Source organism: Acipenser ruthenus, chromosome 17, assembly GCF_902713425.1.
Source record: "Acipenser ruthenus chromosome 17, fAciRut3.2 maternal haplotype, whole genome shotgun sequence".
Lineage (NCBI taxonomy): Eukaryota > Metazoa > Chordata > Actinopteri > Acipenseriformes > Acipenseridae > Acipenser > Acipenser ruthenus.
In genome coordinates this window covers 20,450,332-20,478,281 of record NC_081205.1, presented here as the reverse complement: position 1 = coordinate 20,478,281, position 27,950 = coordinate 20,450,332, and the positions used below count along the sequence as shown (strand labels likewise).

General features: G+C 51.9%; 1 protein-coding gene across 2 annotated transcripts in view; it reads right to left on the bottom strand.

The window, feature by feature from the left end:
* LOC117423025 (schlafen family member 11-like) overlaps positions 1-27,198 on the bottom strand; it is a 46,075-nt gene extending 18,877 nt beyond the window's left edge. Inside the window, exon 1 of one of the 2 annotated variants that reach the window (XM_058990095.1) lies at positions 26,848-27,198. The gene's annotated coding sequence lies outside the window, so the exon portion shown is untranslated. The remainder of the gene's footprint in view (positions 1-26,847) is intronic. The other variant, XM_034928569.2, reaches the window with a different exon arrangement.
* Between the last annotated feature and the right edge of the window lie 752 nt (positions 27,199-27,950).

Here is a 27,950-nt window from a genome sequence, read left to right as displayed (position 1 = left end):
AGTGCTTACGCAATAACCCGTGCGTCCCAAGCGCACTGTGTACTGCATTCGAGATGCTAGGCAGGGAGTCCTGAGACAGGACGTCTGGCTTGTGCGTAGCACTAAGCATTGCTTTCACTGCGTTTGACCCACAGGTACTAACACAGTGTAAAATTCGCTAGTGCTAGAGCTAAGGTTATGAAAACCGCTTACCCTGCGCCGGGTACCGTGGGCACAAAGTGCCCATGTACTACGCAGCGTATGGGCACTAGTGCACAACCAACTAAGCCTGCACCGTATACTATATACACCGCGTGCAGCGCTTGAGCTGAGCTCCGTGCGCACAGGTATTACAGCGCAGCACCACAAGCTATGAGATAGTAGAGCAGTACTTGCACAACGTGCACCGCACTGCTTGCCTCGAGCGTTCCAAACGCCTTCCACAGAGGGTACCGTACACTGTGTGAACTGCGTACTGTGCGCACTGTCCGTAACTGCACTAGAAAGGTAGAGGTACTAGCATCTGCGCACTACGTGCACTGTGAGTACCGAGCACTGCATACACTGCGTATTAGGGCACTACGTACACAACATACCGTTATGCTATCGTGCCCTACGCTGGGGCATTAGAAAATACGCAGCCTGCGTTGCAGACTTGCGCACCGAGATAGAATCAGGGGCTATGCGTGCGCGCGGTACCGCAGCACCGGAGAGGCCGCTATGCAAAGTGCGTTCCCTAACCGCGTGGTCAACACACACACCTGGTCAGCGCGGAGCGTGTACCAGGGGGGGACAGAGGCCGAAGCCGCGGTAGGTGATGTTTTATTCAGACAAAAATATCACAATTTCTAAAGAGAAAGAAGTGAAGGAGAGAGAGAGTACACCGAATGCACACAAACCGACTCACCGCAGCGGTCAGGTTCGGCCGGCGGCTCCACTCGACAACAGGGATACGGCAGTACCTAGCCCCGAGGAGGAGAGCGTGGCGGGGTCGCTCGACAGCGGGGATACGGACAGCCCTGGCCCCGAGGAGGATATTGTGTTACTCACAAGAAGAAAAGACAACTCACTCGCGGATGACTGCACAGACAGTCGCTCACATACGACAGACAGGTAAAAAAGAGCGGCCTACCACCAGTCGGGGAGGCCACTGAAAGACAGAAAGATAAAATAACTCAGTCTTTTTTCAAGAGTGGTTGATTCCAAGAAAGCAGCAAGCCAGCTTTCAGCTCAAATGCTAGGGAAATACAACTGACCCGATTCGACTCGAGGGCTGTTTCTTATCACTCAGCTAAACACAGAGGTCTTACCTTACCGTCTTGAGAAGGAAAAAGAGGGAGATCTTCCTATGAGTAACAGTTTTATACCCTCGGTGGGCGGGACTGAGTGTGTCATCCCAGGAAGGGGCCTTACCTACCTCAAGGGCAGGAATATCCCATACATAATGCTGGTGGTAATTTCTTGATATAATAAGTCACACAAATTAATTAATGAATTATCTCTGCTCTTGGCAATCGATACTTTGATACTAATTTTGAGTCAGTATACGCATCAAAAGGTTCCCTTTCAAGTGGAAGACGACCACCAACATTATGTATGGGATAATCCTGCCCTTGAGGTAGGTAATGCTGAGCTCTCTATACCAGAGCTGCCAAAGGCTCCTTCCTGGGATGATGAGGGAATAAAACCGTCACTCACAGGAAGACCTACCTCTTTTTCCTTCTCAAGACGGTAAGGTAAGACCTCTGTGTTTAGCTGAGTGATAAGAAACAGCCCTCGAGTCGACTCGGGTCAGTTGTATTTCCCTAACATTCGAGCTGAAAGCTGGCTTGCTGCTTTCCTGGAATCAACGACTCTTGAAAAAAGACTGAGTTCTTTTATCTTTGTGTCTTTCAGCAGCCACCCTGACTGGTGGTGGCCCGCTCTTTTTTACCTGTCTGTCGTATGTGAGCGACTGTCTGTGCAGTCATCGGCGAGTGAGTTGTCTTTTCTTCTTGAGAGTAACACAGTATCCTCCTCGGGGCCAGGGCTGTCCATATCCCCGCTGTCGAGTGACCAAGCTACGAACTCCTCCTCGGGGCTAGGTACAGCCATATCCCCGTGGTCGAGTGGAGCCGTCGGCCGAACCTGACCGCTGCAGTGAGTCGGTTCGTGTGCATTCGGTGTACTCTCTCTCTCTCCTTCACTTCTTTCTCATTAGAAATTGTGATATTTTTGTCTGAATAAAATATCACCCACCGCGGCTTCGGCCTCTGTCCCCCCCGGTACACACTCCGCGCTGACCAGGTGTGTGTGTGTTGACCACGCGGTTAGGGTACGCGGTTTGGTAGCGGCCTCTCCGGGGCTGCGGTAACACAGCGCATGCATAGCCCGTGATTCTACCTCGGTCCACAAGTGTGCAACGCAGGCTGCGTATTTTCTAACGCCCCGGCGTAGGGCACGATAGCATAACACGGTACGTGGTGTATGTAGTGCCCCAGTATGCAGTGTACGCAGTGCTCAGTATTCACAGCGCACGTAGTGCACAGATGCTAGTACCCCTACCTTTCTAGTGCAGTTACGCACAGTGCGCACGGTACGCAGTTCACGCAGTGTACGGTACCCACTGCGCAAAGCGTTTGGAACGCTCGAGGCAAGAAGTGCAGTGCATGTTGCGCAAGTACTGCTCTACTAGCGCCTAGCTCGTGGTGCTGCATGGTAATACCAGTGCGCACGGAGCTCAGCTCAAGCACTGCACGCGGTATACATAGTACACGATACAGGCATAGTTGGTTGTGGACTAGTGCCCATACGCTCCGTAGTACACGGTGCACGTTATGCCCACGGTACCCGGTGCAGGGTAAGCGGTGTTAATAACCTTAGCTGTAGCGCTAGCGAATTTTACACTGTGTTAGTACCTGTGGGTCAAACGCAGTGAAAGCAGTGCTTAGTGCTATGCACAAGCCAGACGTCCTGTCTCAAGACTCCCTGCCTAGCATCTCGAATGCAGTACACAGTGCGCTTGGGACGCACAAGTTATTGCGTAAGCACTGCTCGACCTAGCGCATAGCTCACGGTGCTGCACAGTACCTGTGAAAACAGGATACTCTGTGCGCACGGGGCTCAGCATACACGTTGCACACGGTGTACATAGTGCACGTTGTATATGTAAACTGATTCTACACTAGTGCTCATATGCTGCACAGTACCCGAGGGCACTGTGCACCCTGATGTACTAAGCACCTGCCTAACGAGCACCGTGCGTCCTGTGGGATGATGGCATTGCAGGCCGTACAGGGATGGGACCCTGATGTGGGCCTGACTTTGTGAATTAGCACTGTGTCCACTCGCTAGAGTTACAGCAAGGTATTAACACTGCGCATTGTGCGCCATGTACCGTGGACACGTAGTGCAGTGCGTACTGTATAGCGTATGGGCACAAGTGTAGAACCAGTTTACGTATGCACCATGCACTATGTACACCGTGTGCAACGTGTATGTTGAGCCCCGTGTGCACCGAGTATCCTGTCTTCACAGGTACTGTGCAGCACCGTGAGCTATGCGCTAGGTCGAGCAGTGCTTACGCAATAACCTGTGCGTCCCAAGCACACTGTTTACTGCATTCGAAATGCCAGGCAGGGAGTCCTGAGACATAGCACTAAGCACTGCTTTCACTGTGTTTGACCCACAGGTACTAACACAGTGTAAAATTCGCTAGCGCTACAGCTAAGGTCATTAACACCGCTTACCCTGCGCCGGATACCGTGGGCACAAAGTGCACTAGTGCACAACCAACTAAGCCTGCACCGTGTACCATGTACACCGCGTGCAGCGCTTGAGCTGAGCTCTGTGCACACTGGTATTACCGCGCAGCACCACGAGCTATGCGCGCGTAGAGCAGTACTTGCGCAACGTGCACCGCACAGCTTGCCTCGGGCGTTCCAAATGCTTTGCGCAGTGGGTACCGTACACTGCGTGAACTGCGTACCGTGCGCACTATGCGTAACTGCACTAGAAAGGTAGGGGTACTAGCATCTGCGCACTACGTGCGCTGTGAATACAAAGAACTGCATGCACTGCGTGTTGGGGCACTACGTACACCACGTACCGTACGCTGGGGTGTTAGAAAATACGCAGCCTGCGTTGCACACTTGCGCACTGAGATAGAATCACGGGCTATGCGTGCGCGCGGTACCGCAGCACCGGAGAGGCCAATACGCAAAGTGCGTACCCTAACCGCGTGGTCAACACACACACCTGGTCAGCGCGGAGCGTGTACCAGGGGGGGACAGAGGCCGAAGCCGCGGTGGGTGATGTTTTATTCAGACAAAAATATCACAATTTCTAATGAGAAAGAAGTGAAGGAAAGAGAGAGTACACCGAATGCACACAAACCGACTCACCGCAGCGGTCAGGTTCGGCCGGCGGCTCCACGCGACAATGGGGATATGGCAGTACCTAGCCCCGAGGAGGAGAGCGTGGCGGGGTCGCTCGATAGCGGGGATAAGGACAGCCCTGGCCCCGAGGAGGATATTGTGTTACTCTCAAGAAGAAAAGACTCAGTCCTTTTTCAAGAGTCGTTGATTCCAGGAAAGTGGCAAGCCAGCTTTCAGCACGAATGCTAGGGAAATACAACTGACCCGAATCGACTCGAGGGCTATTTCTTATCACTCAGCTAAACACAGAGGTCTTACCTTACCGTCTTGAGAAGGAGAAAGAGGTAGATCTTCCTGTGAGTGACGGTTTTATACCCTCGGTGGGCGGGACCGAGTGTGTCATCCCAGGAAGGGGCCTTACCTACCTCAAGGGCAGTATGTGAGCGACTGTGCAGTCATCCGCGAGTGAGTTGTCTTTTCTTCTTGAGAGTAACATAGTATCCTCCTCGGGGCCAGGCCTGTCCGTATCCCCGCTGTCGAGTGACCCAGCCGCGCTCTCCTCCTCGGGGCTAGGTTCTGCCGTATCCCCATTGTCGAGTGGAGCCGCCGGCCGAACCTGACCGCTGCGGTGAGTCGGTTTGTGTGCATTCGGTGTACTCTCTCTCTCTTTCCTTCACTTCTTTCTCATTAGAAATTGTGATATTTTTGTCCGAATAAAACATTACCCACCGCGGCTTCGGCCTCTGTCCCCCCCGGTATACGCTCCGCGCTGACAAGGTGTGTGTGTGTTGACCACGCGGTTAGGGTACGCGGTTTGGTAGCGGCCTCTCCGGGGCTGCGGTAACACAGCGCATGCATAGCCCGTGATTCTACCTCGGTCCACAAGTGTGCAACGCAGGCTGCATATTTTCTAACGCCCCAGCGTAGGGCACGATAACATAACACGGTACGTGGTATACGTAGTGCCCCAGTACGCAATATATGCAGTGCTCAGTATTCACAGCGCACGTAGTGCGCAGATGCTAGTACCTCTACCTTTCTAGTGCAGTTATGTATAGTGCGCAGGGTATGCAGTTCACGCAGTGTACGGTACCCACTGTGCAAGGCGTTTGGAACGCTCGAGGCAAGCAGTGCAGTGCACGTTGCGCAACTACTGCTCTACTAGCGCATATTTCGTGGTGCTTCACAGTAATACCAGTGCGCACGGAGCTCAGCTCAAGCGCTGCACGCGGTGTACATGTTACACGATGCAGGCATAGTTGGTTGTGTACTAGTGCCCATACACTCCGTAGTACACGGTGCACTTTGTGGCCACGGTACCCGGTGCAGGGTAAGCGGTGTTAATAACCTTAGCTGTAGCGCTAGCGAATTTTACACTGTGTTAGTACCTGTGTGTCAAACGCAGTGAAAGCAGTGCTTAGTGCTACGCACAAGCCAGACGTCCTGTCTCAGGACTCCCTGCCTAGCATCTCGAATGCAGTACACAGTGCGCTTGGGACGCACAAGTTATTGCGTAAGCACTGCTCGACCTAGCGCATAGCTCACGGTGCTGCACAGTACCTGTGAAAACAGGATACTCTGTGCGCACGGGGCTCAGCATACACGTTGCACACGGTGTACGTAGTGCACGATGCATACGTAAACTGGTTACACACTAGTGCTCATATGCTGCAGAGTACGCGGTGCACTACGTGCCCACGGTACTCGGCGCACAGTGCGCAGTGTTAATACCTTGCTGTAACGCTAGTGAGTTGACACACTACGTTAACGCTTACCAGTGTTCAACGCAGTGCGAGCAATGCCTCAGTGCTAATGCACAAAGTCAGGCCCATATCGAGGTCCCATCCCTGTACGGCCTGCAACGCCATCATCCCACAGGACGCATGGTGCCCGCTAGGCAGGTGCTTAGTACATCAGGGCGCACAGTGCCCTCGAGTGCTCGGTGCACGAGGTGCCTCGTTGCCCTCTGCCTGTAGACGGTGCTCCACTCCGAGGTAGGCTACGCACTGCCCCGGTCGTGTGACTGCACGTAGTCCAGGCTAGACACCCCTGTCCAGTTACTACGCTGTGTTCACTCTTTTTCTGTGTAACAGCCTACATCGCATTGCGATTGCAGTCTGCTGAAAGCCGTACGGCTATCAAGTTTTCCTCTACTATTGCAGTTTAAAAGAAAAGGAAACGCGTGATCCTCTACCGGACGCTGTGAGGGCTACTGAAGCGACCTCGTGGTTGGTGGTCGTCTTCTCTTTCAGGGAACCAGGGTTGTATACCAGGGCCGTTGCGGGAGAGAAGGAACGGCAGTCTATGAGGGAAGCACAAGCACTGCCTAACCCAGAGGTTAGTGGTGGGAACTTACACACTCAAGGACCCTTGTGCCTACAGAAGGCAAGGCAGGGTCTACCACATTAATACGGTAGAACCTGGAGAAAGGATGCGGCGTAGCCCAGCTAGCAGCAGTACAAATGTCAGACATCGAGGCACCTTTGAAAAGGGCCCAAGATGTAGCCAACCCTCTAGTTAAGTGTGAGGCTACCCTACCAGGTGAGGCAAGCCAGCACCATTATACGCAGTCGAGACTGTGTCCACAGTCCAGTGTGACAGACGCTGCTTAGAGAGGGGCTGTCCTAGGGTCCGTGTTCCGTGACAGACAAAGAGCTGGTCAGATTGATGCAGCGCTCTTGTCCTAAGCACGTAACATCTCAATGTCCGCACTGGGCAGAGAAAATTCAATCTCTCATCCTCCGTTGAAGCAAACAGAGGTGGATGAAAAGACTCCAGTTCACAGACTGGTTAATGTGGAAAGCTGTAATCACCTTGGGGAGGAAAGCGGAGTTGGTGCGCAGCGACACTCCGCTTCCATCCTCCCACATGCGCATGCAGAAGCTGTGCACAGACAGCGCCTGCAGCTCACTGATCCGCTTAGCAGAGGTGATAGCTAACAGGAAGGCTGTCTTCATAGACAGGTACTTCCGTTCTATGGAGTGTAAGCGCTCAAACGGGCCTTCGTGAGAGCCTCTAGTACAATATTAAGGCTCCATTCGGGGAGAACAGTCCTTCTAGGAGGGCGTAATCACCGTGCGCCTTTGAGGAAACGGGTAACCAAAAATGTGCACCCAGAGACATAGAATCTACGGGGGCATGGCAAGCAGAGATAGCCGCTGAATCCACCTTCAAGGTGGAAGGTGACCTTCCAGCATCAAGCAGTTCTTGCAGGAACTGCAGTATGACTGGCCTAGGGCAGGTGATGGGGTCATGGTTTCTAGCCAGGCACCAAGCTTGAAAATACTCCCACTTATAGGTATACAAAAACCTAGTGGAGTCCGCCCTAGCGCTCTGCATCGTACCCACAACCGCGTCCGATAGCCCTAGGGCTAGCCTGCGGTCCCTTACAGGAGCCAGGCCATAGCTGGAACCTGCCTGGTTCCGGGTGCCAAAGAGAGCCTTCTGCCTGACTGAGGAGATCCAACAAAATGGAATCTCCCAGGGCTGGTTATGCAACAGCTGGCACAGGGTCGAAAACCACATTCTCCTGGCCACTCGGAGAACTGACGCTTTCTCTAACCCGACTTTTCCTAGAAAAGCCTGGAGCAGCAGTAAAGGTGGGAAAGCGTACAAAAATGCTTTGGACCACTCGTGGGCTGCTCTCAGTTCTCATGCATTATGTGCAGGGATGTCCAGCGATCCGACCAGGGTCCGCGAACTCCTCTACCTGTCCAGACCGCCCCCCCATCCAGAGTTGGGTGCGTCTGTCATCACCAATTGATCATCGGTGGTGTATCACTCCTATGCTTGCGCCATCACTCAGATGAGAGGCTTGCCTCCACCAGCGTAGGGCTTCCCAGCATAGACGAGACACGGTCAGCTGACGGTGTCTGTCGCGCTTGGGGTGCAGCCGAAGGCACTGAGCCACACTTGGATGGGGCGCTTGTGGAGTAACCCTAGTTGGGTGGGTGATGAAGCCGAAGCCATCAGACCCAATAGTTTTTAACACCACACCAATTATACTGTGAACCCTTGATGAACAGGGCCAGACAGTTGCAAATGGCAGCTACTCTGTCGTCCGACAGGTAGGCTTGCACTGTGTGGGCCACTGCTTCTTCCTGCGACTGGGCAGATCAACCAGTCGTTCAGCTAATTCATCACCCTGATCACTTGCAGCCGCAAGGGAGCTAGGATGGCATCCATGCACTTTGAAACGTGCGGGGGGCTAAGTGAACCACAGCACAGGTAACTCAGGACGCTCCCCTGTAAGGCGAAGCGGAGATACTTCCTGTGCGCTGGACGAATAGCAACATGGAATCCGCGTTCTTTCAGTCCAGTATGATAAACCATTCGCCGAGCCGGACAGCCTGGCGATTACGGGAGACGCCAGCGCGTAACATCCGGGGTAACCAGCGGTGCAGGCGGGGTCAGCTCCAGGGCCGGCGTTATTGGCTGAGCTAGGGCCACAGCAAGGGCTTGAGCCTGCTACCTCGCCAGGCCCAGCGCCGTGTACAGCTCAGCCGTGTATTGAAGCACTCAGGCACCAAGGGTGCAGACGCACCGAGGACACTGAGTGAGGTAGAATACAGTACTTGTGCACCAAAGCATCGGGGCACCAAGGCATGGAGCATCTAAACACCGAGGGACTGAGAAGTGCCCAGCATTAACAGCGTGAACTCAAGACAACTTGGGGTAGCGCATAGCATACACCGGGGTGGATTCACAGACTCGATTGGCAGCGGTAGGCAATCAGGAGAGGCATACAGGGGAGTGCATGGTGCAGAGTGGCGATAACCTGGTTCTGGACCGCGTGCAGTCACACAACGTGGCAGCGCACAGGCTCAAGGAGTTGCAACCCGTTATTTAATTTTAACTGCAAAGGCAGTAATAGAAAAACATACAGGCTTATACCCAGCCATTCAGCTATGGGAGAAACACATTCACCATGCCAGGCGGGTAACCAAGCGTGCCGAGTAGGCAGGCTGAAACAAGCCAGCGGATTCAACTCAACAGCGGGACACAGCAGAGCTTCGTTCCCGTGGAAGAATCATGCTTATTATTTATTTCTAACTGCAGGGCAGTAAAGAAACGAATGTGCACGCACACCACAGCAAGCTGTGTGGGTAAAAATATCAGTCACCACGGCGACGCAGGTAACCGATTTTGTTTTGTTTTTCCAGCCCACCAGGTATGCGGGCTGAAGCAAGTCTGCGTATACTACTCAACAGCGGGGCGCAGCAGAGCTGGGTCCCGGTGGATATCATACTACATTTTATTTTTAAAACTGCAAAGCAGTAAAGAAAAAACACATATACACACACACACACACACACACAACAGCAACGTTGTGAGGGTAAGATAGCAGTCACCACGGCAGCGCGTGTAACTGCTTTTAAACAGCGCACTGAGTAGGCAGGCTGAAACAAGCCAGCAGAAGCCACTCAACAGCGGGGCCAGCAGAGCTGGGTCCCGGTGGAAGTCACGCTTGTATTATTTTTTATCTCTAAACTGCAAGGCAGTAAAGAAACGAATATACACACTCCACGAGAAGCTGTGCCGGTAAAAATAATAGTTACCATGGCAACGTGGGTAATTGATTTTGTTTTGTTTTTACCAGCCCACCGAGTAGGTGGGCTGAAACAAGCCAGCGTAAGCATCTCAACAGCGGGGCGCAGCAATCGCGCTTGTACCATTTTTTATTTCTAAAACTGCAAGGCAGTGAAATAAAACCACACATACACGCACACAACAGCAAGCTGTGAGGGTAATAAAGCAGATACCACAGCAACGTGGGTGAACTGAATTTTCTAAGCCCAACGAGAGGGTTGGCTGAGGCAGTGCAGCAGAGTCAACTCCACAGCGGGGCACGACAGAGCCGGGGTCCGGTGGAGGATCACGCGTCTCTTTTTCTTTTAAACTGCAATATCAGAGGAAAACACAAAACAGCAATAGCCATAAGGCATTCAGCAGACTGCAATCGCAAAGCGATGTAGGCTGTTGCACAGAAAAAGAGTAAACGCAGCGTAGTAACTGGACAGGGGTGCCTAGCCTGGACTACGTGCAGTCACACGACCGGGCAGCGCGTAGTCTACCGCGGGGTGGAGCACCGTCTACAGGCAGAAGGCAACAAGGCACCTCGTGCACCAAGCACCCGAGGGCACTGTGCACCCTGATGTACTAAGCACCTGCCTACCGAGCACCATGCGTCCTGTGGGATGATGGCGTTGCAGGCCGTACAGGGATGGGACCCCGATATGGGCCTGACTTTGTGCATTAGCACTGAGATACTGCTCGCACTACGTTGAACACTGGTAAGAGTTAACGTAGTGTGTCCACTCGCTCGTGTTACAGCAAGGTATTAACACTGCGCACTGTGCGCCATGTACCGCGGACACGTAGTGCACTGCGTACTGTGTAGCGTATCGGCACTAGTGTAGAACCAGTTTACGTATGCACCGTGCGCTATGTACACCATGTGCAACGTGTATGCTGAGCCCCATAAGCAACGAGTATCCTGTTTTCACAGGTATTACAGTGCAGCACTGTGAGCTATGTGCTAGGTTGAGCAGTACTTACGCAATAACCTGTGCGTCCCAAGCGTACTGTGTACTGCATTCGAGATGCTGAGACATAGCACTAAGCACTTCTTTCACTGCGTTTGACCCACAGGTACTAACACAGTGTAAAATTCGCTAGCGCTACAGCTAAGGTTATTAACACTGCTTACCCTGCGCCGGGTACCGTGGGCACAAAGTGCACCGTGTATTACGCAGCATATGGGCACTAGTGCACAGCCAACTATGCCTGCACCGTGTACTATGTACACCACGTGTAGCGCTTGAGCTGAGCTCCGTGCGCACAGGTATTACAACGCAGCACCACGAGCTATACGCTAGTAGAGCAGTAGTTGCGCAACGTGCACCGCACTGCTTGCCTCGAGCGTTCCAAACGCCTTCCACAGAGGGTACCGTACACTGCGTGAACTGCGTACCGTGTGCACTGTGCGTAACTGCACTAGAAAGGTAGAGGTACTAGCATCTGCGCACTACGTGCACTGTGAATACCGAGCACTGCATACACTGCATATTAGGGCACTACGTACACAACGTACCGTTATGCTATCGTGCCCTACGCTGGGGCATTAGAAAATACGCAGCCTGCGTTGCAGACTTGCGCACCGAGATAGAATCAGGGGCTATGCGTGCGCGCGGTACCGCAGCACCGGAGAGGCCGCTGGGCAAAGTGCGTTCCCTAACCGCGTGGTCAACACACACACCTGGTCAGCGCGGAGCGTGTACCAGGGGGGGACAGAGGCCGAAGCCGCGGTAGGTGATGTTTTATTCAGACAAAAATATCACAATTTCTAAAGAGAAAGAAGTGAAGGAGAGAGAGAGTACACCGAATGCACACAAACCGACTCACCGCAGCAGTCAGGTTCGGCCGGCGGCTCCACTCGACAACAGGGATACGGCAGTACCTAGCCCCGAGGAGGAGAGCGTGGCGGGGTCGCTCGACAGCGGGGATACGGACAGCCCTGGCCCCGAGGAGGATATTGTGTTACTCACAAGAAGAAAAGACAACTCACTCGCCGATGACTGCACAGACAGTCGCTCACATACGACAGACAGGTAAAAAAGAGCGGGCCACCACCAGTCGGGGTGGCTGCTGAAAGACAGAAAGATAAAAGAACTCAGTCTTTTTTCAAGAGTCGTTGATTCCAGGAAAGCAGCAAGCCAGCTTTCAGCTCGAATGCTAGGGAAATACAACTGACCCGAATCGACTCGAGGGCTGTTTCTTATCACTCAGCTAAACACAGAGGTCTTACCTTACCGTCTTGAGAAGGAAAAAGAGGTAGGTCTTCCTGTGAGTGACGGTTTTATACCCTCATCATCCCAGGAAGGGGCCTTTGGCAGCTCTGGTGTAGAGAGCTCAGCATTACCTACCTCAAGGGCAGGATTATCCCATACATAATGTTGGTGGTAATTTCTTGATATAATGAGTCACACAAATTAATTAATGAATTATCTCTGCTCTTGGCAATCGATACTTTGATACTAATTTTGAGTCAGTATACGCATCAAAAGGTTCCCTTTCAAGTCGAAGACGACCACCAACATTATGTATGGGATAATCCTGCCCTTGAGGTAGGTAATGCTGAGCTGTCTATACCAGAGCTGCCAAAGGCCCCTTCCTGGGATGATGAGGGTATAAAACCGTCACTCACAGGAAGACCTACCTCTTTATCCTTCTCAAGACGGTAAGGTAAGACCTCTGTGTTTAGCTGAGTGGTAAGAAACAGCCCTCGAGTCGATTCGGGTCAGTTGTATTTCCCTAGCATTCGAGCTGAAAGCTGGCTTGCTGCTTTCCTGGAATCAATGACTCTTGAAAAAAGACCAAGTTCTTTTATCTTTGTGTCTTTCAGCGGCCACCCCGACTGGTGGTAGGCTGCTCTTTTTTACCTGTCTGTCATATGTGAACGACTGTCTGTGCAGTCATCGGCGAGTGAGTTGTCTTTTCTTCTTGAGAGTAACACAGTATCCTCCTTGGGGCCAGGCCTGTCCGTATCCCCGCTGTCGAGTGACCCAGCCACGCTCTCCTCCTCAGGGCTAGGTACAGCCATATCCCCGTTGTCGAGTGGAGCCGTCGGCCGAACCTGACTGCTGCAGTGAGTCGGTTCGTGTGCATTCGGTGTACTCGCTCTCTCTCCTTCACTTCTTTCTCATCAGAAATTGTGATATTTTTGTCTGAATAAAATATCACCCACCGCGGCTTCAGCCTCTGTCCCCCCCGGTACACGCTCCGCGCTGACCAGGTGTGTGTGTGTTGACCACGCGGTTAGGGTATGCGGTTTGCGTAGCGGCCTCTCCGGGGCTGCGGTACCGCGCGCACGCATAGCCCGTGATTCTATCTCGGTCCGCAAGTGTGCAACGCAGGCTGCGTATTTTCTAACGCCCCAGCGTAGGGCACGATAGCATAACACGGTACGTGGTGTATGTAGTGCCCCAGTATGCAGTGTACGCAGTGTGCGGTATTCACCGCGCACGTAGTGCACAGATGCTAGTACCCCTACCTTTCTAGTGCAGTTACGCACAGTGCGCACGGTATGCAGTTCACACAGTGTACGGTACCCACTGCGCAAAGCGTTTGGAACGCTCGAGGCAAGAAGTGCAGTGCACGTTGCGCAACTACTGCTCTACTAGTGCCTAGCTCGTGGTGCTGCATGGTAATACCAGTGCGCATGGAGCTCAGCTCAAGCGCTGCACGCGGTATACATAGTACACGATACAGGCATAGTTGGTTGTGGATAACCTTAGCTGTAGCGCTAGCGAATTTTACACTGTGTTAGTACCTGTGGGTCAAACGCAGTGAAAGCAGTGTTTAGCGCTATGCACAAGCCAGACGTCCTGTCTCAAGACTCCCTGCCTAGCATCTCGAATGCAGTACACAGTGCGCTTGGGACGCACAAGTTATTGCGTAAGCACTGCTCAACCTAGCGCATAGCTCACGGTGCTGCACAGTACCTGTGAAAACAGGATACTCTGTGCGCACGGGGCTCAGCATACACGTTGCACACGGTGTACATAGTGCACGTTGCATACGTAAACTGGTTCTACACTAATGCTCATATGCTGCACAGTACCCGAGGGCACTGTGCGCCCTGATGTACTAAGCACCTGCCTAACGAGCACCGTGGGTCCTGTGGGATGATGGCGTTGCAGGCCGTACAGGGATGGGACCCCGATGTGGGCCTGACTTTGTGCATTAGCACTGTGTCCACTCGCTAGAGTTACAGCAAGGCATTGTGCGCCATGTACCGTGGACACGTAGTGCACTGCGTACTGTACAGCGTATGGGCACAAGTGTAGAACCAGTTTACGTATGCAACGTGCACTATGTACACCGCGTGCAACGTGTATGCTGAGCCCCGTGTGCACCGGGTATCCTGTCTTCACAGGTACTGTGCAGCACCGTGAGCTATGCGCTAGGTCGAGCAGTGCTTACGCAATAACCTGTGCGTCCCAAGCGCACTGTGTACTGCATTCGAGATGCTAGGCAGGGAGTCCTGAGACATAGCACTAAGCACTGATTTCACTGCGTTTGACCCACAGGTACTAACACAGTGTAAAATTCGCTAGCGCTACAGCTAAGGTTATGAACACCGCTTACCCTGCATCGGGTACCGTGGGCACAAAGTGCACCGTGTACTACGCAGCGTATGGGCACTAGTGCACAACCAACTAAGCCTGCACCGTGTACCATGTACACCGCGTGCAGCGCTTGAGCTGAGCTCTGTGCACACTGGTATTACCGTGCAGCACCACGAGCTATGCGCTAGTAGAGCAGTACTTGCGCAAGGTGCACCGCACAGCTTGCCTCGAGTGTTCCAAACGCTTTGCGCAGTGGGTACCGTACACTGCGTGAACTGCGTACCGTGCGCACTATGCGTAACTGCACTAGAAAGGTAGGGGTACTAGCATCTGCGCACTACGTGCGCTGTGAATACAAAGAACTGCATACACCACGTACCATTATGCTATCGTGCCCTACGCTGGGGTGTTAGAAAATACGCAGCCTGTGTTGCACACTTGCGCACTGAGATAGAATCACGGGCTATGCGTGCGCGCGGTACCGCAGCCCCGGAGAGGCCGCTACGCAAACCGCGTACCCTAACCGCGTGGTCAACACACACACACCTGGTCAGCGCGGAGCGTGTACCGGGGGGGACAGAGGCTGAAGCCGCGGTGGGTGATATTTTATTCAGACAAAAATATCACAATTTCTGATGAGAAAGAAGTGAAGGAGAGAGAGAGGGTCCCGCCCACCGAGGGTATAAAACCGTCACTCACAGGAAGATCTACCTCTTTCTCCTTCTCAAGACGGTAAGGTAAGACCTCTGTGTTTAACAAGCTGGCTTGCCGCTTTCCTGGAATCAATGACTCTTGAAAAAAGACAGAGTTCTTTTATCTTTGTGTCTTTCAGCAGCCACCCTGACTGGTGGTGGCCCGCTCTTTTTTACCTGTCTGTCGTATGTGAGCGACTCTCTGTGCAGTCATCGGCGAGTGAGTTGTCTTTTCTTCTTGAGAGTAACACAGTATCCTCCTTGGGGCCAGGCCTGTCCGTATCCCCGCTGTCGAGTGACCCAGCCACGCTCTCCTCCTCGGGGCTAGGTACAGCCATATCCCCGTTGTCGAGTGGCGCCGTCGGCCGAACCTGACCGCTGCAGTGAGTCGGTTCGTGTGCATTCGGTGTACTCTCTCTCTCTCCTTCACTTCTTTCTCATCAGAAATTGTGATATTTTTGTCTGAATAAAATATCACCCACCGCGGCTTCAGCCTCTGTCCCCCCCGGTACACGCTCCACGCTGACCAGGTGTGTGTGTGTTGACCACGCGGTTAGGGTACGCGGTTTGCGTAGCGGCCTCTCCGGGGCTGCGGTAACGCAGCGCACGCATAGCCCGTGATTCTATCTCGGTCCGCAAGTGTGCAACGCAGGCTGCGTATTTTCTAACGCCCCAGCGTAGGGCACGATAGCATAACACGGTACGTGGTGTATGTAGTGCCCCAGTATGCAGTGTACGCAGTGCGCGGTATTCACCGCGCACGTAGTGCACAGATGCTAGTACCCCTACCTTTCTAGTGCAGTTACGCACAGTGCGCACGGTATGCAGTTCACGCAGTGTACGGTACCCACTGCGCAAAGCGTTTGGAACGCTCGAGGCAAGAAGTGCAGTGCACGTTGCGCAAGTACTGCTCTACTAGCGCCTAGCTCGTGGTGCTGCATGGTAATACCAGTGCGCACGGAGCTCAGCTCAAGCGCTGCACGCGGTATACATAGTACACGATACAGGCATAGTTGGTTGTGGACTAGTGCCCATACGCTCCGTAGTACACGGTGCACGTTATGCCCACGGTACCCGGTGCAGGGTAAGCGGTGTTAATAACCTTAGCTGTAGCGCTAGCGAATTTTACACTGTGTTAGTACCTGTGGGTCAAACGCAGTGAAAGCAGTGTTTAGTGCTATGCACAAGCCAGACGTCCTGTCTCAAGACTCCCTGCCTAGCATCTCGAATGCAGTATACAGTGCGCTTGGGACGCACAAGTTAATGCATAAGCACTGCTCAACCTAGCGCATAGCTCACGGTGCTGCACAGTACCTGTGAAAACAGGATACTCTGTGCGCACGGGGCTCAGCATACACGTTGCACACGGTGTACATAGTGCACGTTGCATACGTAAACTGGTTCTACACTAATGCTCATATGCTGCACAGTACCCGAGGGCACTGTGCGCACTGATGTACTAAGCACCTGCCTAACGAGCACCGTGCGTCCTGTGGGATGATGGCGTTGCAGGCCGTACAGGGATGGGACCCCGATGTGGGCCTGACTTTGTGCATTAGCACTGTGTCCACTCGCTAGAGTTACAGCAAGGCATTGTGCGCCATGTACCGTGGACACGTAGTGCACTGCGTACTGTATAGCGTATGGGCACAAGTGTAGAACCAGTTTACGTATGCACCGTGCACTATGTACACCGTGTGCAACGTGTATGCTGAGCCCTGTGTGCACCGGGTATCCTGTCTTCACAGGTACTGTGCAGCACCGTGAGCTATGCGCTAGGTCGAGCAGTGCTTACGCAATAACCTGTGCGTCCCAAGCGCACTGTGTACTGCATTCGAGATGCTAGGCAGGGAGTCCTGAGACATAGCACTAAGCACTGCTTTCACTGCGTTTGACCCACAGGTACTAACAGTGTAAAATTCGCTAGCGCTACAGCTAAGGTTATGAACACCGCTTACCCTGCATCGGGTACCGTGGGCACAAAGTGCACCGTGTACTACGCAGTGTATGGGCACTAGTGCACAACCAACTAAGCCTGCACCGTGTACCATGTACACCGCGTGCAGCGCTTGAGCTGAGCTCTGTGCACACTGGTATTACCGTGCAGCACCACGAGCTATGCGCGCGTAGAGCAGTACTTGCGCAAGGTGCACCGCACAGCTTGCCTCGAGCGTTCCAAACGCTTTGCGCAGTGGGTACCGTACACTGCGTGAACTGCGTACCGTGCGCACTATGCGTAACTGCACTAGAAAGGTAGGGGTACTAGCATCTGCGCACTACGTGCGCTGTGAATACAAAGAACTGCATACACCACGTACCATTATGCTATCGTGCCCTACGCTGGGGTGTTAGAAAATACGCAGCCTGCGTTGCACACTTGCGCACTGAGATAGAATCACGGGCTATGCATGCGCGCGGTACCGCATCCCCGGAGAGGCCGCTACGCAAACCGCATACCCTAACCGCGTGGTCAACACACACACACCTGGTCAGCGCGGAGCGTGTACCAGGGGGGCCAGAGGCTGAAGCCGCGGTGGGTGATATTTTATTCAGACAAAAATATCACAATTTCTGATGAGAAAGAAGTGAAGGAGAGAGAGCGAGTACACCGAATGCACACGAACCGACTCACTGCAGCGGTCAGGTTCGGCCGACGGCGCCACTCGACAACGGGGATATGGCTGTACCTAGCCCCGAGGAGGAGAGCGTGGCTGGGTCACTCGACAGCGGGGATACGGACAGGCCTGGCCCCAAGGAGGATACTGTGTTACTCTCAAGAAGAAAAGACAAATCACTCGCCGATGACTGCACAGACAGTCGCTCACATACAACAGACAGGTAAAAAAGAGCGGGCCACCACCAGTCAGGGTGGCTGCTGAAAGACACAAAGATAAAAGAACTCTGTCTTTTTTCAAGAGTCATTGATTCCAGGAAAGCGGCAAGCCAGCTTGTTAAACACAGAGGTCTTACCTTACCGTCTTGAGAAGGAGAAAGAGGTAGATCTTCCTGTGAGTGACGGTTTTATACCCTCGGTGGGCGGGACCCTCTCTCTCTCTCTCCTTCACTTCTTTCTCATCAGAAATTGTGATATTTTTGTCTGAATAAAATATCACCCACCGCGGCTTCAGCCTCTGTCCCCCCCGGTACACGCTCCGCGCTGACCAGGTGTGTGTGTGTTGACCACGCGGTTAGGGTACGCGGTTTGCGTAGCGGCCTCTCCGGGGCTGCGGTACCGCGCGCACGCATAGCCCGTGATTCTATCTCGGTCTGCAAGTGTGCAATGCAGGCTGCGTATTTTCTAACGCCCCAGCGTAGGGCACGATAGCATAACACGGTACGTGGTGTATGTAGTGCCCCAGTATGCAGTGTACGCAGTGCGCGGTATTCACCGCGCACGTAGTGCACAGATGCTAGTACCCCTACCTGTCTAGTGCAGTTACGCACAGTGCGCACGGTATGCAGTTCACGCAGTGTACGGTACCCACTGCGCAAAGCGTTTGGAACGCTCGAGGCAAGAAGTGCAGTGCACGTTGCGCAAGTACTGCTCTACTAGCGCCTAGCTCGTGGTGCTGCATGGTAATACCAGTGCGCACGGAGCTCAGCTCAAGCGCTGCACGCGGTATACATAGTACACGATACAGGTATAGTTGGTTGTAGACTAGTGCCCATACGCTCCGTAGTACACGGTGCACGTTATGCCCACGGTACCCGGTGCAGGGTAAGCGGTGTTAATAACCTTAGCTGTAGCGCTAGCGAATTTTACACTGTGTTAGTACCTGTGGGTCAAACGCAGTGAAAGCAGTGTTTAGTGCTATGCACAAGCCAGACGTCCTGTCTCAAGACTCCCTGCCTAGCATCTCGAATGCAGTACACAGTGCGCTTGGGACGCACAAGTTATTGCGTAAGCACTGCTCAACCTAGCGCATAGCTCACGGTGCTGCACAGTACCTGTGAAAACAGGATACTCTGTGCGCACGGGGCTCAACATACACGTTGCGCACGGTGTACATAGTGCACGTTGCATACGTAAACTGGTTCTACACTAATGCTCATATGCTGCACAGTACCCGAGGGCACTGTGCGCCCTGATGTACTAAGCACCTGCCTAACGAGCACCGTGCGTCCTGTGGGATGATGGCGTTGCAGGCCGTACAGGGATGGGACCCCGATGTGGGCCTGACTTTGTGCATTAGCACTGTGTCCACTCGCTAGAGTTACAGCAAGGCATTGTGCGCCATGTACCGTGGACACGTAGTGCACTGCGTACTGTACAGCGTATGGGCACAAGTGTAGAACCAGTTTACGTATGCACCGTGCACTATGTACACCGTGTGCAACGTGCAAGCTGAGCCCCGTGTGCACCGGGTATCCTGTCTTCACAGGTACTGTGCAGCACCGTGAGCTATGCGCTAGGTCGAGCAGTGCTTACGCAATAACCTGTGCGTCCCAAGCGCACTGTCTACTGCATTCGAGATGCTAGGCAGGGAGTCCTGAGACATAGCACTAAGCACTGCTTTCACTGCGTTTGACCCACAGGTACTAACACAGTGTAAAATTCGCTAGCGCTACAGCTAAGGTTATGAACACCGCTTACCCTGCGTCGGGTACCGTGGGCACAAAGTGCACCGTGTACTACGCAGCGTATGGGCACTAGTGCACAACCAACTAAGCCTGCACCGTGTACCATGTACACCGCGTGCAGCGCTTGAGCTGAGCTCTGTGCACACTGGTATTACCGTGCAGCACCACGAGCTATGCGCGCGTAGAGCAGTACTTGCACAACGTGCACCGCACAGCTTGCCTCGAGCATTGAAAAACGCCTTGCACAGTGGGTACTGTACACTGCGTGAACTGCGTACCGTGCGCACTATGCGTAACTGCACTAGAAAGGTAGGGGTACTAGCATCTGTGCACTACGTGCGCGGTGAATACCAAGCACTGCATACACTGCGTGTTGGGGCACTACGTACACCACGTACCATTATGCTATCGTCCCCTACGCTGGGGCGTTAGAAAATACGCAGCCTGCGTTGCACACTTGCGCACTGAGATAGAATCACGGGCTATGTGTGCGCGTCGTACCGCAGCACCGGAGAGGCTAATACGCAAAGTGCGTACCCTAACCGCGTGGTCAACACACACACCTGGTCAGCGCGGAGCGTGTACCGGGGGGGACAGAGACCGAAGCCGCAGTGGGTGATGTTTTATTCAGACAAAAATGTGTGCAGTGAGTCGGTTCGTGTGCATTCGGTGTACTCGCTCTCTCTCCTCATCAGAAATTGTGATATTTTTGTCTGAATAAAATATCACCCACCGAGGCTTCAGCCTCTGTCCCCCCCGGTACACGCTCCACGCTGACCAGGTGTGTGTGTGTTGACCAAGCGGTTAGGGTACGCAGTTTGCGTAGCGGCCTCTCCGGGGCTGCGGTACCGCGCGCACGCATAGCCCGTGATTCTATCTCAGTGCGCAAGTGTGCAACGCAGGCTGCGTATTTTCTAACGCCCCAGCGTAGGGCACGATAGCATAACACGGTACGTGGTGTATGTAGTGCCCCAGTATGCAGTGTACGCAGTGCGCGGTATTCACCGCGCACGTAGTGCACAGATGCTAGTACCCCTACCTTTCTAGTGCAGTTACGCACAGTGCGCACGGTATGCAGTTCACGCAGTGTACGGTACCCACTGCACAAAGCGTTTGGAACGCTCGAGGCAAGAAGTGCAGTGCACGTTGCGCAAGTACTGCTCTACTAGCGCCTAGCTCGTGGTGCTGCATGGTAATACCAGTGCGCACGGAGCTCAGCTCAAGCGCTGCACGCGGTATACATAGTACACGATACAGGCATAGTTGGTTGTGGACTAGTGCCCATACGCTCCGTAGTACATGGTGCACGTTATGCCCACGGTACCCGGTGCAGGGTAAGCGGTGTTAATAACCTTAGCTGTAGCGCTAGCGAATTTTACACTGTGTTAGTACCTGTGGGTCAAACGCAGTGAAAGCAGTGTTTAGTGCTATGCACAAGCCAGACGTCCTGTCTCAAGACTCCTTGCCTAGCATCTCGAATGCAGTACACAGTGCGCTTGGGACGCACGAGTTATTGCGTAAGCACTGCTCAACCTACTGCATAGCTCACGGTGCTGCACAGTACCTGTGAAAACAGGATACTCGGTGCGCACGGGGCTCAGCATACACGTTGCACACGGTGTACATAGTGCACGGTGCACATATTGCACGGTGCATACGTAAACTGGTTCTACACTAGTGCTCATATGCTGCACAGTAGGCGGTGCACTACGTTCCCATGGTATTCGGTGCACAGTGTGCAGTGTTAATACCTTGCTGTAACGTTAGTGAGTGGACACACTACGTTAACACTTACCAGTGTTCAACGTAGTGCAAGCAGTGCCTCAGTGCTAATGCACAAAGTCAGGCCCATATCGGGGTCCCATCCCTGTACGGCCTGCAACGCCATCATCTCACAGGACGCACGGTGCTCGGTAGGTAGGTGCTTAGTACATCAGGGCGCACAGTGCCCTCGGGTGCTCGGCGCACGAGGTGCCTCGTTGCCCTCTGCCTGTAGACGGTGATCCACTCCGCGGTAGGCTACGCACTGCCCCGGTCGTGTGACTGCACGTAGTCCAGGCTAGACACCCCTGTCAATTACTACGCTGCGTTTACTCTTTTTCTGTGTAACAGCCTACATCGCTTTGCGATTGCAGTCTGCTGAAAGCCTTACGGCTATCAAGATTTGTGTTTTCCTCTACTATTGCAGTTTAAAAGAAAAAGAGACGCGTGATCCTCCACCGGACGCCGGCTCTGCCGTGCCCCGCTGTGGAGTTGACTCTGCTGCACTGCCTCAGCCAACCCTCTCGTGCGCTTAAAAAATTCAGTTCACCTGCATTGCCGTGGTATCTGCTTTATTACCCTCACAGCCTGCTGTTGTGTGCGTGTTCACTGCCTTCCAGTTTTAGAAATAAAAAAACGATACAAGCGCGATTGCTGCGCCCCGCTGTTGAGATGCTTACGCCTGCTTGTTTCAGCCCACCTACTCGGCGGGCTGGTAAAAACAAAACAAAATTAGTTACCCGCGTTGCCATGGTAACTATTATTTTAACCCGCACAGCTTGCTATGGAGTATGGATATTTTCATTTCTTTACTGCCTTGGTTTAGAAATAAAAAATAATACAAGTGTGACTTCCACCGGGACCCAGCTCTGCTGGCCCCGCTGTTGAGTGGCTTCTGCTGGCTTGTTTCAGCCTGCCTACTCAGTGCGCTGTTTAAAAGCAGTTACACGTGCTGTCGTGTTGACTGCTATCTTACCCTCACAACCTTGCTGTTGTGTGTGTGAAAATGTGTTTTTTCTTTACTCCTTTGCAGTTTTAAAAATAAAATGTAGTATGATATCCACCGGGACCCAGCTCTGCTGCGCCCCGCTGTTGAGTTGCATACGCAGAATTGCTTCAGCCCGCATACCTGGTGGGCTGGAAAAACAAAACAAAACCAGTTACCCGCGTTGCCGTGGTGACTGATATTTTTACCCACACAGCTTGCTGTGGTGTGTGTATTTGCTTCTTTACTGCCCTGCAGTTAGAAATAAATAATAAGCATGATTCTTCCACGGGAACCCAGCTCTGCTGGCCCCGCTGTTGAGTTGAATCCGCTGGCTTGTTTCAGCCCGCCTACTCGGTGCGCTTGGTTACCCGCCTGGCATGGTGAATGTGTTTCTCCCATAGCTGAATGGCTGGGTATAAGCCTGTATGTTTTCCAATTACTGCCTTTGCAGTTAAAAATGAATAACAGGCTGCAGATTCTTGACACTTTGCTCCAACCTGGGATAAGCTATGAGCTGCCACGTTGTGCGACTGTACGCGATCCAGAACCAGGTTATCGCCGCTCTGCACCATTGTGCAGCACCGTGCGCTCCCCTATACTGCTCTCCTGATTGCCTACCACAGCCACTCAAGTCTGTGAATCCACCCCGGTGTATGCTATGCGCTACCCCGAGTTGTGTTGACTTCATGCTGTTAAGGCTGGGCGCCTCTCAGTCGACGCCCTCGGTGTTTAGATGCTCCATGCCTCAGTGCTTAGCATCACAGCATGTGAATTACAGCTGCACTCGGTGCCCCGATGCTTTAGTGCACCAGTACTGTATTTTACCTCACTCAGTGTCCTCGGTGCGTCTGCAGCCTTGGTGCCCGAGTGCTTCAATACACGGCTGAGCTGTACACGGTGCTGGGCCTGGCCAGGTAGCAGGCTCAAGCCCTTGCTGTGGCCCTAGCTCAGCCAATAACGCCGGCCCCGGAGCTGACCCCGCCTGCACCAGTGGTTACCCCGGATGTTACACACTGGCGTCTCCCGTACTCGCCAGGCTGTCCGGCCCGGCAAATTGTTTATCACACTGGACTGAAAGAAGGCGGATTCCACGTTGCTATTCGTCCAGCGCACAGGAAGTATCTCCACTTCGCCTTACAGGGGAGCGTCCTGAATTTTCTGTGCTGTGATTCACTTAGCCCCCCGCACGTTACAAAGTGCACGGATGCCATCCTAGCTCCCTTGCGGCTGCAAGTGATCAGGGTGATGAATTAGCTGAACGACTGGTTGATCTGCCCAGTCGCAGGAAGAAGCAGTGGCCCACACAGTGCAAGCTTACCTGTCGGACGACACAGTAGCTGCCATTTGCAATTGTCTGGCCCTCTTCAACAAAGGTTCACAGTATAATTGGTGTTGTGTTAAAAACTATTGGGTCTGATGGCCTCGGCTTCATCACCCACCCAACTAGGGTTACTCCATAAGCGCCTGATCCAGGTGTGGCTCAGTGCCTTCGGCTGCACCCCAAGCGCAACAGACACTGTCAGCTGACCATGTCTCGCCTATGCTGGGAAGCCCTACGCTGGTGGAGGTAAGTCTCTCATCTGACCGAAGGCGCAAGCATAGGAGTGATACACAACTGTCAACTGGTGATGACAGATGCACCCAACTGGTTGGGGGGGCGGTCTGGGCAGGTACAGGAGTTCACGAACCCTGGTCGGATCGCTGGACATCCCTGCACATAATGCATGAGAACTGAGAGCAGCCCACGAGTGGTCCAAAGCATTTTTGTACGCTTTCCCACCTTTACTGCTGCTCCCGGCTTTTCTAGGAAAAGTCGGGTTAGAGAAAGCGTCAGTTCTGAGTGGCCAGGAGAATGTGGTTTTCGACCCTGTGCCAGCCGTTGCATAGCCAGCCCTGGGAGATTCCACTTTGTTGGATCTCCTCAGTCAGGCAGAAGGCTCTCTTTGGCACCCGGAACCAGGCAGGTTCCAGCTATGGTCTGGCCCGTTAGGGACCACAGGCTAGCCCTAGGGCTATCGGACGCGGTTGTGGGTATGATGCAGAGCGCTAGGGCGGACTCCACTAGGTTTTTGTATACCTATAAGTGGGAGTATTTTCAAGCTTGGTGTCTGGCTAGAAACCATGACCCCATCACCTGCCCTAGGCCAGTCATATTGCAGTTCCTGTAAGAACTGCTTGATGCTGGAAGGTCACCTTCCATCTTGAAGGTGTATTCAGCGGCTATCTCTGCTTGCCATGCCCCCGTAGATTCAATGTCTCCGAGTGCGCATTTTTGGTTACCCGTTTCCTTAAAGGCGCACGGTGCTTACGCCCTCCTAGAAGGACTGTTCTCCCCGAATGGAGTCTTAATATTGTACTACAGGCTCTCACAAAGGCCCGTTTGAGCCCTTACACTGCATAAAACGTTAGTACCTGTATGAAGACAGCCTTCCTCTTATCTATCACCTCTGCTAAGCGGATCAGTGAGCTGGAGGTGCTGTCTGTGCACAGCTCCTGCATGCATGTGTGGGAGGATGGAAGCGGAGTGTCGCTGCGCACCAACTCCGCTTTCCTCCCCAAGGTGATTACAGCTTTCCACATTAACCAGTCTGTGAACTGGAGTCTTTTCATCCACCTCCGTTTGCTTCAACGAAGGATGACAGATTGAATTTTCTCTGCCCAGTGCGGGCATTGAGATGTTACGTGCTTAGGACAAGAGCGCTGTATCAATCTGACCAGCTCTTTGTCTGTCACGTAACACGGACCCTAGGGCAGCCCCTCTCTAAGCAGCGTCTGTTACACTGGACTGTGGACACAGTCTCGACTGTGTATAATGGTGCTGGCTTGCCTCACCTGGTAGGGTAGCCTCACACTCAACTAGAGGGTTGTCTACATCTTGGGCCCTTTTCAAAGGTGCCTCGATGTCTGACATTTGTACTGCGGCTAGCTGGGCTACGTCAAATACTTTCTCCAGGTTCTATCGTATTAATGTGGTGGACCCTGCCTTGCCTTCTGTAGGCACAAGGGTCCTTGATTGTGTAAGTTCACACCACTAACCTCTGGGTTAGGCAGTGCTTGTGCTTCCTTCATAGGCTGCCGTTCCTTCTCCCTCGCGACAGCTCTGGTATACAACCCTGGTTCCCTGAAAGAGAAGATGACCACCAACCACGAGGTCGCTTCAGTCGCCCTCACAGGTTCGATGGAAAAAGAGGTAGATCTTCCTGTGAGTGACGATTTTATACCGTCGGTGGGCGGGACCGAGTGTGTCATCCCAGGATGGGGCTTTTGTCAGCTCTGGTATAGAGAGCTCAGAAATACCTACCTCAAGGGTAGGAATATCCCATACATAATGTTGGTGGTCGTCTTCTCTTTCAGGGAACCAGGGTTACGGTAAGTAATTTAACGGTTTGTCTGGTCTGTAAATACTCTCTCTTCTCATTCCTCTGCCATGCCGACGACGAGCTAGTCTAAGAGCTGTGATATCTACTAAAATGATTTGTGATGAAAATTACGACTTGAAACTTGCAGGTGGACTCTCGCACCTGCAAGTTTCAGAGAAAAACCTGCGACATCATAGCCCTGCTGAAAGTTTTATGAAACACAAAGTGAACCTGCGAGGGGTCTGGGACAGCGATTCCTCGCAAATTGCTTTTATGAAACAGGAGCTAGCGAGCATTTCAAACACTGCATTTATATAACATTTTTATAAAAACATTCTCACTATCATCTTACCTCCGCCCTCATGCTTCTACAGGCAATAGTTCTAGATTATATATGTTGCCTTTAATTTCTGTTTAAAATAAATTGGGGTTATAGGCATACGTGTATAATAGTCCCTGTTATAATAAAAATATCTACTTATTGCAGCAATGTCAAATATTACGGCATTATTATTATTATTATTATTATTATTATTATTATTATTATTATTATTATTACTACTACTATAACTTCTATTTTGACATCATTTGCATTGTTTTAGCAGGGGTCACGTGAAGTACAAGTGTAATCGTTTAGCAAATTACGGGTATACGATCATTAAAATATACAGAAATGCCCATAAAACATCGAATTTGGTGTAAAACCGAGGAGGTGGGTGAAAATATTAAAATAGTGACAAAGGCTGCAAATAAACCAAAACTTATAAGGTAGTCATTTAATTTAAATATGTATTAACAATACGAAGGTGAAATAGCAGCTTACCTAAAACCCAGCTTCATACAAACCAATATAATAACTGAATGTAGTTTTAAATCCACTTTCTTAATCCTGCGAACGCATCGTTATTTAATAATAAAACAAGATAAAGCACAAACAGCAAGTAAATATTTTATCAACAGTCGTTTTAAAGTAAAATAAAGGATGGTTTATGGTGGTCTTACCTGAGTTTAAGCGTCTGCCTGAGGTTTTGCAGGGAAGTACTGGAACTTGCTGGAATATTCTAGAATGTTCAGGAACTTCTGTTTCCAGGTTTTTTTTTTCTTCTGCCAAACTTGGAGTTTGTGTAGCGGTAATTTGTTTGTCAGCAAACTTCTCCCTACGTCCACTGTACAGCTAAACTCACTTTGGTGTGATATCTACTGGCATCTTTCTATATTAGTAGTTAAAAACGTTTTTTGTTTTTTTTTGTTTAGATATTCTTTGTAACTGTTACACATCAATACTTGCAATGCATCACCGTCTGTGCAATTATAATCACCCAGAATTCACGGGAACTGATGATGCGACTCCACCCCCTATTAAGAATCTGAAATCTGAGTTTAGGAAAATGGATACCGAAACTGCAGAGATGGAGTTAGAGGCGGAGTTACAAGGGTGCCAGACTTGCGGTGTGAGGCGTGTGTCGCCCGTCTTGCAAGTATACACTGTTGGAATTGTTTGGTTTTGCGTCAATATATCGTAGGACACCCAACACAGACAGTAAAAAGCGACATATTTCGAAACACTATCTCCTTTGCACGTGGCCAGTTATTAGTCAGCTGTATCAAATAAAACAAACCATATTACGATAACATGCTTTTTGTCACGTTTATTCTCTTTGGTACACAAAATTATATCGTGCTATACTGAAAATGCTGTTACCAATATTGATACAGTAAATAGATCAGGAAACGTCTTGGATAGATAGCACCTGGGCGATCCCTAATGAGTACTTTGGAAATTGCTTCATGTTTTTACTCATTATTATTATTATTGTTATTATTAACTTACACTGGTGTTTTAAATTACTTTTAGTAGCAGGAGTTCCCATGTTAATGTAACAGGTTTCAAAGGTGGAGTAACAACAATTATGTAATGTAAACATAATGGACTGCCAAAGGATGTTTTTTAAAGCACACTCAGGAGTTACTATATCAAATAAGACTGGAAGGCACTGCTTCTTGCTGATTTAAATCAAAACATTCCTATTCAGGGGAATGAAGTTGTTCAGTATGGGAGTCTGACTGGTGTAAATTTGAAAGTAAATGCCCACCTCCAGGCTTTT